Raw genomic sequence first — 12,129 nt, 5'->3', positions numbered from 1 at the left:
TGATTTCACAGACAGCTTCGAGAGTTTCTCTGTGAAAATCCTGGTTTGTCATGGAGATCGTGAGGACGTTTCGCAGGCAAGACTATTGGTGAGGCAATTATCATTCCTTCAGATATATTTGACCTCAAGTCCGACAAATTTTTTTTCTAGCTTCCTCACCTCTGCAAGGTAGTCCATCATGGTCTTATTTGAGGTTTGATGCTCCTTGTTGCTTTGCTTCACCACCTGTTGTGAACCCTCTCATATTTAGCTATGTTATTCATGGCTGGGAAACTAATCTACAAAGCATATTGTAGGTTTTCTCCCATGGGAGAGATTAATAGAATCCCAACCTCTGCACCTTGAAGCCTGAGTGATCTATCGAGGAATAGAGTCCATACATTTGATAAGTTGTTGCGGTTGTCTTTTTGTTGATCAGGTGCCGTCCATATGTCCACGAAGTCCATGAGTACTTGTGACTTGATCGCTATTTGAGGCACGAAGCAAATGTCAAATTCTCATAGCTAAACAAACCACTTGGCGATTCAACCGATAGCGTCTCTGTTGTGCAGGATCTCGTCGAGTGGGAAAATTGAGGGTACAATGATCTTATGAGCCTAGAAATAATGTCATAGCTTGTGAGAGGCCATCATCACAACATATAATGTCATAGCTTGTGAGAGGCCATCATCACAACATATAATTGCTTCTGCACTTGTGGGTAGCGCTCTTTGTGGGTACCCCGAATTAAGGAAGTACATATCAGGAAGGTTTAGATTTGTTACCCAACCTGATACGATCAGTATTCAAAACAGATTTATCTACTTGGACATCAAGGAAGACAACTCCCTATCGACTATGGCTGGATAGGAGTCGGTACCTCACCCCTATATAAGGCGAAAAGGTTGGGGGGATGACGAGGAACAACACGAAACACGCGAGAAAACTCGAGGCAAGCATCAAGACCCTAGCAGAGAAGATATTTGGCTACTTTAGCCTTAGGTTAGATTTGATATGATCTACTCTCTGTAATAGTTTTAGCTACATTGCTTGTACTTAAGATCATCAATATATAGCAGTAGCACCCCCACAGGATGTAGGGTATTACTCCATTCGAAGGCCTGAACCTGTATAAATCGATTGTCTCGTCTCATGATTAATCCCTGCACTCGAAGGTACCCAGTCAATTTACGGATATATTGTTTGGAGCTAATCTTCGACAGTTGGCACTCCAGGTAGGGGTCTTCTTCTGTTTTGCAAGATTAATCATGTCTTGGGCTCACGTTTACGTTGGATTCTCCAACAACGGCTTCTACGACCACTTCAAGTCGACGGTGGATAGCTTTGAGTCCCCTCTCGTCGACTCAAAAATTATCTTCGGAACTATGGTTTTTTGTTAGGATGGTCAAGGTGGACTGATCCACACCGATACCCTCAAATACAAACTAGTGGATGCGTACCGTGAGGAGGGACATCTCGAGTGGGATCCCGCGGAGCCTAATGTTCTCCACTGCATGGATACCGACAGCGAAGACGGTGGCGATAGTGATTCTAACGCTAGCCAAAACAACCGAACAGATCGATTCGTGTATATGGCTATAAGCAACGACCCCCATCGGTTGACCTAATGGTGATAGATCCAAAGGCCATGGTCGATAACGACGCGGAAATTCCCAAAGATTCGGTGACAGCTGTCGCTACAAACGGTACCGGCGCCAAGTTACCATGAGAAACATCTGTAGTTGGAGCCTTACGTGCACCTGACACGACCCTCCACTTGCGAACCACGGGAGGGCATATGCCTCCTGGCCTCTCCCGACGACTTCTGGTGGGTGTGCCTCCTCCCGTGACAACCCAAGGCTCAAGGGAGAAGCTCCATCCAAATAGTTACCATGAAGCTTCATCGGCTCGACCGCCACCGAGCCTCGGTAGTGACTATTCAGTACTCTAGATACTAACGTACAAGGAGCTCATCTGAGTCTCAGATCTCTTCCAGAGTTGGATCCGACGAATCCACTAACTCCTATGGTCAATCAAGTCAAGATCCTATTCGATGCAGCCCATATCCAAGTTGCTCGAGAAAATAATCCAAGCAATTCCAGCACCCCAGTTGGTACGATTTCGGCTCGAGGAGCCATGGGCAGGAATGCTCTCGAGTAGAGGAATCTGAGAGGTAAGCTCAGGTGGTTGAGCCAGAACACAACACTGGGCCAATCTGTAGCTGCCCTATCCATAGACGTAGAAATTAGGAAGACCTGAAGAATCATATTCCTCAAAAATGGCATGATCTACGGACGGTGATTGGAATACACCATGAATAACGCCGTGAAGATGATCGCCACCACTATGACCATAGATATACAGGACGAGATGGTCGATATGACTCCCATGCTTGAAGAGCCAGGCGTGATAGTCCCCCCCCCACCTCCTCCTGAAGAGTTCGACGGGGGCTACGAGGCTTTCATGCATGAACTTCGATCAATTCGGTGGACCGAGAAGTTCAAAGCGGGCCTGATCCAGAAATGTGATGGGAAAATCAATCCCAATTAGTGGTTGCAGATCTACACCACTATTATTCGAGTAGCCAGTGGTGACGATCAATTAATGGCCAATTACCTATTAACCGCCCTCGATGGACCCGTAAGGTCCTGGTTGCTAAATTTGCCACCCAATTCCATTAGTTTGTGGGTAGAACTTAAGGCTTTGTTCATAGCCAATTTCCAAGGCACATTCAAGCGCCCAGGAATTGAGAACGACCAGCACCAACTACACCAAGGCAACAATGAATCACTTCAAGATTTTATCCGCCGGTTCAACGACAAGCGTAATACAATCCCAGACATCTCCAATGAGTTGGTAATTGTTTCTTTCAAACAAGGTGTTCATGACATGGCTTTACACGGAAAATGGCTACTCAAAAGATCCGTACGGTCAAAGAGCTTTTCGAGTTGGCCGACAAGTGCGCAAAATGAGCAAAAGCACAGGTTCACACTAAAAACCTTCAATCTGGCAAGGACAAACCTGAGTCCTCGAAGAGCAGAGGAAAGAAGACCAAACCCAGTGACAGGCACAAGGGTCATGAGACAACTATAGCTACGGTCGATAGGAGCAAATCATGCAACACTGGGGACAACAAAGGCCTTAGTCGAGGTGGAAGAAAATGGTGTCCCATCCATCGGAGCAACCAGCATGACTTATACAAGTGCTATGTGTTCAAGAAGAAGCTTGATGAAAAGATCAGGCAAACGCTGAGCGTGGCAATAAGCAGGCTAAGTCAAACGTGGAGGGTAACGAGCCCCAATTCCATGAGGCTAACCGCAACTTTGCGAACACCTTCGGAGGATCTGCCACATACGAGTCCAAAAGGTAGTACAAGGCAGTCAAGTGAGAGGTCAACTTGGCCCTAACTAGGCCCACTTGTTATCTCAAGTGGTCAGAACAGTCGATCTCCTTTGATCAAACCGACTATCTGGTCGTGAAACCATGTCCTGGTCGATACCCGATCATGGTTCAACTGACCATACTCAATATCAAAGTCTCCAGAACTTTGGTCGATGGTGGTAGTTCACTCAACCTCATTTTCTCCAAAACGTTGGACAAGATGGGAATTCAGAGATCAGAACTTAGGATGGAAGTCGAGCCTTTCCACAGCATAACTCCCAACTCATCGACAATGCCTCTTGGCCAGATTGAGCTACCAGTCACATTTGGCATGCCCGACAACTTCCGCACAGAAAAGCTGACCTTTGATGTCGCAGACTTCGAGATGGTGTACAATGTGATCTTAGGTCATCCAATGCTGGGCAAGTTCACGGCGGTGGTTCACTACACCTATCAAACACTCAAGATCTTGAGTCCTAAGGGGGCTATTATTGTTAAAGGGGATCAGCGCGCAGCGGTCAAATGCGACAAGCAAAGCCTGGATATGGTCAAACACTTCAGTCGAGTGTCCATCACTCCCAAGGACACAAAATCTAAGTGTCAAAGGCACCAAGGTGTCATCGAGGCCAAATATTCTAGGCTTTTAAGTCTTGCTGGCACTTCTAAATCTGACGACGCCAAAGGCAAGAACAACGATGGCGTCAACAACAAGAAGACCGATGGTTGCATCAAGGCAGTGCCCCTCAACCCGTCTAAACCATCCAAGATGGTTAATATTCGGCCAATCTTGACCCCAATTAGGAACTTGAGCTCATCACCTTCCTCGAGGCAAACTAAGACATGTTCGCATGGCAACCGTCCGATATGCCTGGGGTCCCCAGGGAGGTGATCAAGCATCAACTAGCTATTAAAACCAACACCAAGCCTGTGGTGTAGAAGCAGTGAGGATTTGCGGAAGATAGGAAGCAGGCCATCGAGGATGAGGTCAATAAGATCCTATAGGTGGGTTTCATCCGAGAAGTGCACCTACGTGGCTCGCGAATCCGTCCTCGTCAAGAAGGCCAATGGCAGAAGGAGAATGTGCGTCAACTTCACTGACCTCAATAAGGCTTGCCCCAAGGATCCTTTTCCTCTCCCACGCATCAACCAGATAGTTGAATCTATGGTAGGCTGCGAATTGCTATGTTTTCTCGATGCCTATTTGGGGTATCACCAAATTAGCATGGGATTAGAGCATGAGGAGAAAACAGCTTTTACTATTCCCTTCGGTGTATTTTCTATGTAAAAATGCCTTTCGGTTTAAAAATGCTGGTGCTATGTATCAAAGGTGTATTCAAAATTGTCTACAACTCCAAATTGGGCACAATGTAGAAGCATACATCGATGATGTCGTAGTCAAATCGGAAACCAGAAGTGCATTGGTTGATGATCTCATGGAAATGTTAGACGACTTCAGGAAGTATCGCATGATGCTCAACCCCAAAAAGTGCATGTTTGGTGTGCCGTCCGGCAAGCTTCTCGGCTTCCTGCTGTCAAGTCACGGCATTGAGGCCAACCCATGCAAAATTGAGCCTCTCGACCAGATGCAGTCACCTCGAACACTGAAGGAGGTTCAGAAACTGACAGGTTGCATTGCTGCTCTTAGTCGATTCATTTCAAGGATGGGTGAGCGAGGAATGCCTTTCTTCAAGTTGTTGAAGAAACAAGACTGATTCGAGTGGACAGAAGAAGCAGAGCGCGCCTTCCAGGACTTAAAAAAGTACTTATCTTCTCCATAAAATCTTAAACCACCTAACAAGAAAGAGGAGCTCTTTTTATATATTGCAGCTACCCCACAAGTTGTAAGCATGGTACAGGTGGTCTAATGGGAATGTCCCGAGAAAAAGGCCAAGGCCCCAAAACCTGTTTATTACGTGTGCGAGGTTCTACACGATGCTAAGCTATGATACCCGTAAGTGCAGAAGCTGGTATACGCAGTATTGATGTCTTCCCGAAAATCACGGCACTACTTTCAAGCGCACAGGATCACCGTCATAACGACATATCAATTAAAGGATATAATACACAATCGAGAAGCTATTGGATGAATCGCGCAATGGGCAATTTCATTGCCGAATGGACAAGTGTTGAAGAAGCAAGGCTAAACATGGTCGAAGATCACTAGACGCTCTTCTTTGATGGATCACTCACGCTCTAGGGCGCGGGGGTTGGCGTTATACTCAAATCTCCAACGGGTGACAAACTTAGGTACATTTTCAATTAGATTTTAAAGCCTCTAACAATGTTGCAGAATATGAAGAACTGGTAAACAGGCTTACTTACTTGAGGTATGAAAGCTTGAGCAAAAGTTCGAAGGGATAGAAGTGATGCATATCAGAAGAAGTGATAACCCTGATGCGGATGAACTTACTAGACTCGCTTCTTCTTGGGCACCGGTACCCATAGGAGTCTTTGTTGAGAAACTTCTTAAACCATCTATCACGACAGTTCGGCGAACAGATGCTACCCAACCCGACCAATAGTCTGGCCAGGACATAGATGCCGCACTACTTGAACGCAACCTGACTTGGATGACTCCATACCAAGCCTATCTCGATGGCCGAGACATCCCTGATGATGGTGCGTCTGCAGAGAAAATTGCTCGTAAATCCAAGCTCTACATTTTGGTAAACAGCAAGCTCTACCGAAAGGGGTGTAAAGGATTCTTGATGAAGTGCATCATTCAGGAAGAGGGCAATAAAATATTGATCGATATCCATGGAGGCACATGTGGTAATCATGCGTCTTCTTGCACCTTGGTCGGATAAATTTTCCGCCAGGGATTCTATTGTCCAACTGCCCTCCAAAATGCTTCCGCGCTCATCAAAAAGTGCGAGCGCTGCCAATTTTTCAGAAAATAGACCACTCGACCAACCCAAGCTCTACAAACAATTCATCTCTCTTGGCCTTTCTCTGTTTGGAGCTTGTATATCCTGGGACTGTTCCCAAGGACCGAAGGTGGTTACAAGCTCCTATTCATGGCTATCGACATGTTCACCAAGTGGATAGAGGCTGAACCCATAAAAAAAATAACCGCATAAGCGGCCAAGAAGTTCATGAGGAGTATAATTACTCGATTTGGTATTTCACATTGGATAATTACGGATAATGGTAGCCAATTCAGAAGCGGAACCTTTATTGCATTTTGCGAAGAATTCGGCATCAAGACTTGTTTGTCCTTAGTAGCTCACCCTCAGAGTAATGGTCATGTTGAGCGTGCTAATGATATAGTCTTGCAGGGTATCAAAACTGGGATCTTCGACAGGCTAAAAGCCTACTCAAAATGCTGGGTAAAAGAGCTTCCCTCGGTACTATGGGCCGTTCGTACGTCAACTAATAGGGCCACCGGTGAAACTCCATTCTTCTTGGTTTATGGAACGGAAGCAGTGCTCTTGACCGAATTGTAGTTTGTATCACCTCAAGTGGAAAGTTACTCAGAAGAAGGGCAGGAGCACTTACGAGTGGATGACATAAATTTGCTTGAGGAGTATCGAGATCGAGCATCTATTTGAGCAGCTAAGTATCGGCAGGTGTTGCATATATATCAAAACCAGATAATTCAGCCCAAGCAACTCGCTGCTGGGGACCTCGTCCTGCGAAAGGTACAGAAATAGGTCCAGCGCCACAAGTTATCTCCTAAGTAGGAAGGACCTTACATAGTAGTCGAAGTCAACCGACCTGAGTCAGTACGGCTTTCTACTCTGAACGGCGAGATACTAGAGCACTCGTGGAACATTGACCAACTCCGAAAGTTTTATTCATAAGGTAGATTACAGAAAGGATCTGCCTAGCTCTAGCAAATAGTGAAGATCCACCACCTCCAAAAGTTTGGAAGCATATGGACCCTCATTCACCCCTGAATGAGTCGAGGAACCATCTATACTCCTCCCTCAAGTGACAGCTGATCACCCTAGGAATCGTCCGTCGACCAGCACAAGGGCCAGGAAAAGTGATCAAGGCGAAGGTTCTGATGGAGCTGATGACCAGCGTCGGTGATGCCGAGTGGTCTTCTGCCTGGCACAAAGGTGATCTGGTAGTTGTTGACAGAGAAGGCGACCGTGCCTCCTTCACCGGTGATGGCTCAAGGGCTCCACCGCCGAAGACCTCAATGGTGGCTTGGTCAATGATCTGGTCGATATCACCACCATCCTCATTCCTCTCCGGTGCAAAGCGCTGCGTTGAAGTATAGGTCTTGATGTAACAGCAAACGCGTTGAGTGAGGGGACAGCGACGATCCACAGTGAATGTTTCTTCCCTTTCCTTCTAAGGCCTGCTACTCGAGTCCTCATCATCGGAGGACGTGATGATGATGACCTCAGGAGGTATCATGGAAAGAGGCCTGGGGGATTGGACTTCTGGGATCGGCTCAAGAGGCAGAGATGGAGTGGAGGGTATGGCTTCAAGCTCTATGAGTCCTAGGAGGCAATGGTAAAGGAAACGAAGGAGATGACGGACAAACGGCTTCGGGCTCCCTCTATTTATAGCGGGGGAAATGGGTTGTATTGTGCAAACATGGCCATCAAGATCAGAAACAATGGCGTCACCTCAGGCACGTAGAGTTTTTGGTGGAAGTCATGATGGTGTTATGGCTTGTCTCGTCTTTGCAAAGAGGGATGGGTGGCCATTATGATGCATCAGATCAATGTTGCGGTGAAAACGAGTACAAATGGGAGTGGGATCTTTTAATGCCTACCTGCCCACTGGTTCAAGTTCACTAAATAATCATATTGCAGTCAAAACCATAATGCTCAGAGGCTTGCATTCTCGAGTATTCAGTCGAGAACAAGCCTCACTCTTCGACCGACTCCGTTATTGAGTACATGGTCAAGAACGAGCCTCACTCTTTGATTGACTCCATTATCGAGTATATGGTCGAGAACGACCCTCATCGTGCACATGGTCCAGAGCGAGATTTGATCAAGTATTGAGTTCTGAGCTATAAAACTACTTCCGATCAATAGTACATGTATGTCCTTTTCTACTTTTCGATCGATCAATTTCTTCTTCGACCGTAGAGTCGGGGGTTACATCATAATACCATATGTTTGTTATATGTTTTTTGCAAAATTTTATCTGGCTCTATGTCGATCACATTGAATAGGACCAACAGAGGCATGTGTTGGGTCGATGATGGACAGCTATACCTCAGGAGGCATAACGACACAAAGATTTCTAGACATCTCACGCCTAACGGCCAAAAGGGTGTTGAAGTCCTAGTCTACCTCGCATGTGCTCGCTATAAAATTCATGTTTGTATGCTGATCGAATGCACACATTGATAAAAGTTCGCAACAAAATTTGATATGCTCTTTCTTTTTCTAGCTCTATATTAGTCTTTTCCTTACTATTACGGTCTCCTCGAGTACTCAAGGACGGCGCATCTAATAGCTTATCTAGTTAAGATTTCAGGTTGATAGATACATAATTGTATGGTCTTGAGTTATTGCATCTACTTATGCTAATCCTATTTCATCGACAAGGAAATAGTAGACAAAAGCATAATAGACTGGCAAAATGTCACATTATTGTGGGCATTCTCAGATCATAAAATGTATTTTACAAGTGCCAGGACAGGATGGACCATCAGTCTGAGGGACTCTCCTCACCATCATCACTAGGCAAACTAAGCCTCAGAGACTCGACAAAGGCTGGAACCACCAGCTGGACGCTTTCGACAAGTTTTGCGGCCTCCTCGCTAGTACAATTAATCCCGACTATCACCAACGAAGTATCAAGCGTGGGATTGTAACTCTTGAGGATATCGAGCAATGTAGCGGCGCTTATAGAGGTTGATTGGGTCATGCAATCAAGGTTTGCTCCTTCAACTCTTGAAGAGCCAGAACAGCAGCATCCCGTTGGGCAATTACAGCATCCCTTTCAGTCACCATGGCTTTCTTTTTAGCTTGCGCGGTGTTCACCTGGTTCTTGAGCCTCTCCCGATACTTGACATCATCGTCAATATTCTTCATTGCGTAAGCAAGAAGTTTCTCCTTATTGCTATAGGATGACTTAAGTCTTGAAAAAAGTAAACTGGAAAGTAATTTTTGTTAGTCACCCAATAATCGAATCACACACTTGTGATCAGGGACAGACTTACATTCAATTTTCTCCCTCTTGGCTTTGATATTTTTGTGGTGGTTGGCCTTGACGGCAGCTACCTAGGCACCTATAACTTGGAAAAGAACCTTTATTGCTGCCCATGGGTTATTGGTTGGGATTGATATTGAGGTTTCTTTTCCCTTGAGCTGCAGGTCTTCTTTGGGCGTGCTCGAGGTAGGATCTCTAAGGAAGAGTTGGGATCCATGGATCTAAAGTTCTTCCTAGTGGTGGTGAGTGTTGGAATAGAGAAAGCTAAAAGTCTTGTGCAGGAAGACTGGTTGCAATAACGAGGAATGGCCACCACAATTTCGGGTCATACGGGTAAAAAACCGAAAAGTTATCACCGCTTCAACCACTACCACCTTTGCAATGCCTCGATCAGCGTGGAAAAGAGAATGATGATGAAGTACGAATCTCTACACACCCTTGTGCTCACATTAAATGCGCCCCATACCCGTCGTTTCAAATTTTAAAAGGTTTTTAACTCTTCTCGGAGTCGTGTGTCGATTAGTTGAGTTCGTTAAATCTTTTTTCTTCGAGTCTCGAGTGCGGTTAGCCACAGGTCGCTTGACCTGACTAAGCTTTCACTCGATACTCGAGAAAGGATTCATCCATACTCGATTCTTTCGACCATGAGTTTGATCTCCTTTACTCGACCAAGCTTAAACTTGGCAGTACTCGAGTAGGTGCTTGTGGAAACCTCTTCTTCGGAGTAGAGTTAGGGGGCTACTATAGAATATCTAACTATGGGGTATATACGCATAAGGAGTATATCACACATAGACAGGTATGTGCAACACATATTAGGGAACTTCAGATATCACGAAACTGAATCAGCGATACCTGATATACCCAGAATCAAGGAAGTATATATCAGGAAGGTTTGGATCGGTAACCCAACCCAATATGATTAGTATTCAAAATAGATTTACCTACTTGGACATCAAGGAAGACAACTCCCTATCGACAATAGATGGATAGGAATCGGTACCTCACCCCTATATAAAGCGGAAAGGCTGGGGGACGACGAGGAACAACACAAAAGACAACAACATGAAACACGCGAGAGAACTCGAGGCAAGCATCACTACCCTAGAAGAGAAGATATTCAACGACTTTAGCCTCAGGTTAGATTAGATCCGATCTACTCCCTATAATAGTTTTAGCCACATTTCTTGTACTTAAGATCATCAATATACGGCAGCAACACCCCACAGGACATAGGGTATTACTGCAATAAGATGCCTGAACCTGTATACATCGATTGTCTTATCTCGTGATTAATCTGTGCACTCGAAGGTACCTAGTCAATTTACGGACATATTGTTAGCAACTAATCTTTGACAGTTTCCTCACCATACTACTCTTTCTTTGGGTTCACCATCTGGTCAGGATTGAAGAGTAAGGTTGGGGCAAGAAGAGAAAAGACTAGAAGGACAAAACCCAGCTATACTATCAACTATAGAGATATATAAGGAATGTCGCAGTTACCAGATGCTAAAGTATCCCACAATGCACTCCAGCACTCAAACAAAAAAAAATCCAAATCACTCAAGGCACACCACACAAAAGCACACTACTAACATCGTTCTAACGTTTCTGAAGAATAGAGAAAGTCCTCCTATGACTCGAAAAACTAAAACTGGGAGCGGCGCAGAGGTGGATCCTCATGTCTTTAGTGTTGTAGTAGATGATTTCTTCTTTGTAGCGAAGTGTTTTCAAATCATTATCTGAATCTTAATTCGAGGTAGACTCATCAACTCAAATCTTCAAAATACTCCTTCTCAATTAGAGTAATTGGGACTGGTTCAACAACTAACGGTTTTGAAAGGGGAAGTGTTGGAAATTCATTTTACTCAATAGTTTGAAGTATGTAAGTAGAGAAGAGAGACTAGAAAAGCATGGAGCTAGCTTTTCAATATAGGTTTCTAAAATAATTCTTTATATCATGACCACTATATCTAGGCATTCCTCCTACAATCAACACGAATCTGATAATAGCTATGTCACACCCAATTTTATAAAGGGACAAAACCAGATGTAAACTACATATATGCCATGATCAAGTTTCATACATGCAGCGACTTAATCAGTGTATCACACATAGTGCCACTATTACAATGCTTAACTTAAATAAAATAGAAAGACCTTGAAGTCTTTAACTAAAACACACTAGCAAAACATAGCAAAGCTCTCATTTTCCACAGGCAATCGACCAGGGTCCACCAGCCTAGCAATCTTCATCTTTGTCAGTGAAGTAGTCTAGTTCTTCTTCATTGTCTGAGCAGTGTTTGATGTACATTTGGATAGAAATAGCAAATGTGAGTACATATCGTACTCCTTAAGTGTGGAAAATAAATGTCATGCAATCTTAAATAAAGGAATAGGCTATAACAAGTTAAATTTGCATAAATGACAACTATGTGAATCACCACTAAACTTCCATCCTCTAGAAACATCTCCACATGTTTCCCAACCACATGAAAACCACTTCAGGTTCCCAAATCATCCAAACCAAACAAAATAATCAAATCAACTAATCATCTGAGGATCCAAGTCTCATGACCGCGAGCACGGCTGATATATCAAATTTTACACTCTGCAGAGTTTGTCTAGCTTTCCCCATGAGTC

Source organism: Phragmites australis, chromosome 3 (genome assembly GCF_958298935.1).
Source record: "Phragmites australis chromosome 3, lpPhrAust1.1, whole genome shotgun sequence".
NCBI lineage: Eukaryota > Viridiplantae > Streptophyta > Magnoliopsida > Poales > Poaceae > Phragmites > Phragmites australis.
Note: the sequence above shows the minus strand (reverse complement) of the source record.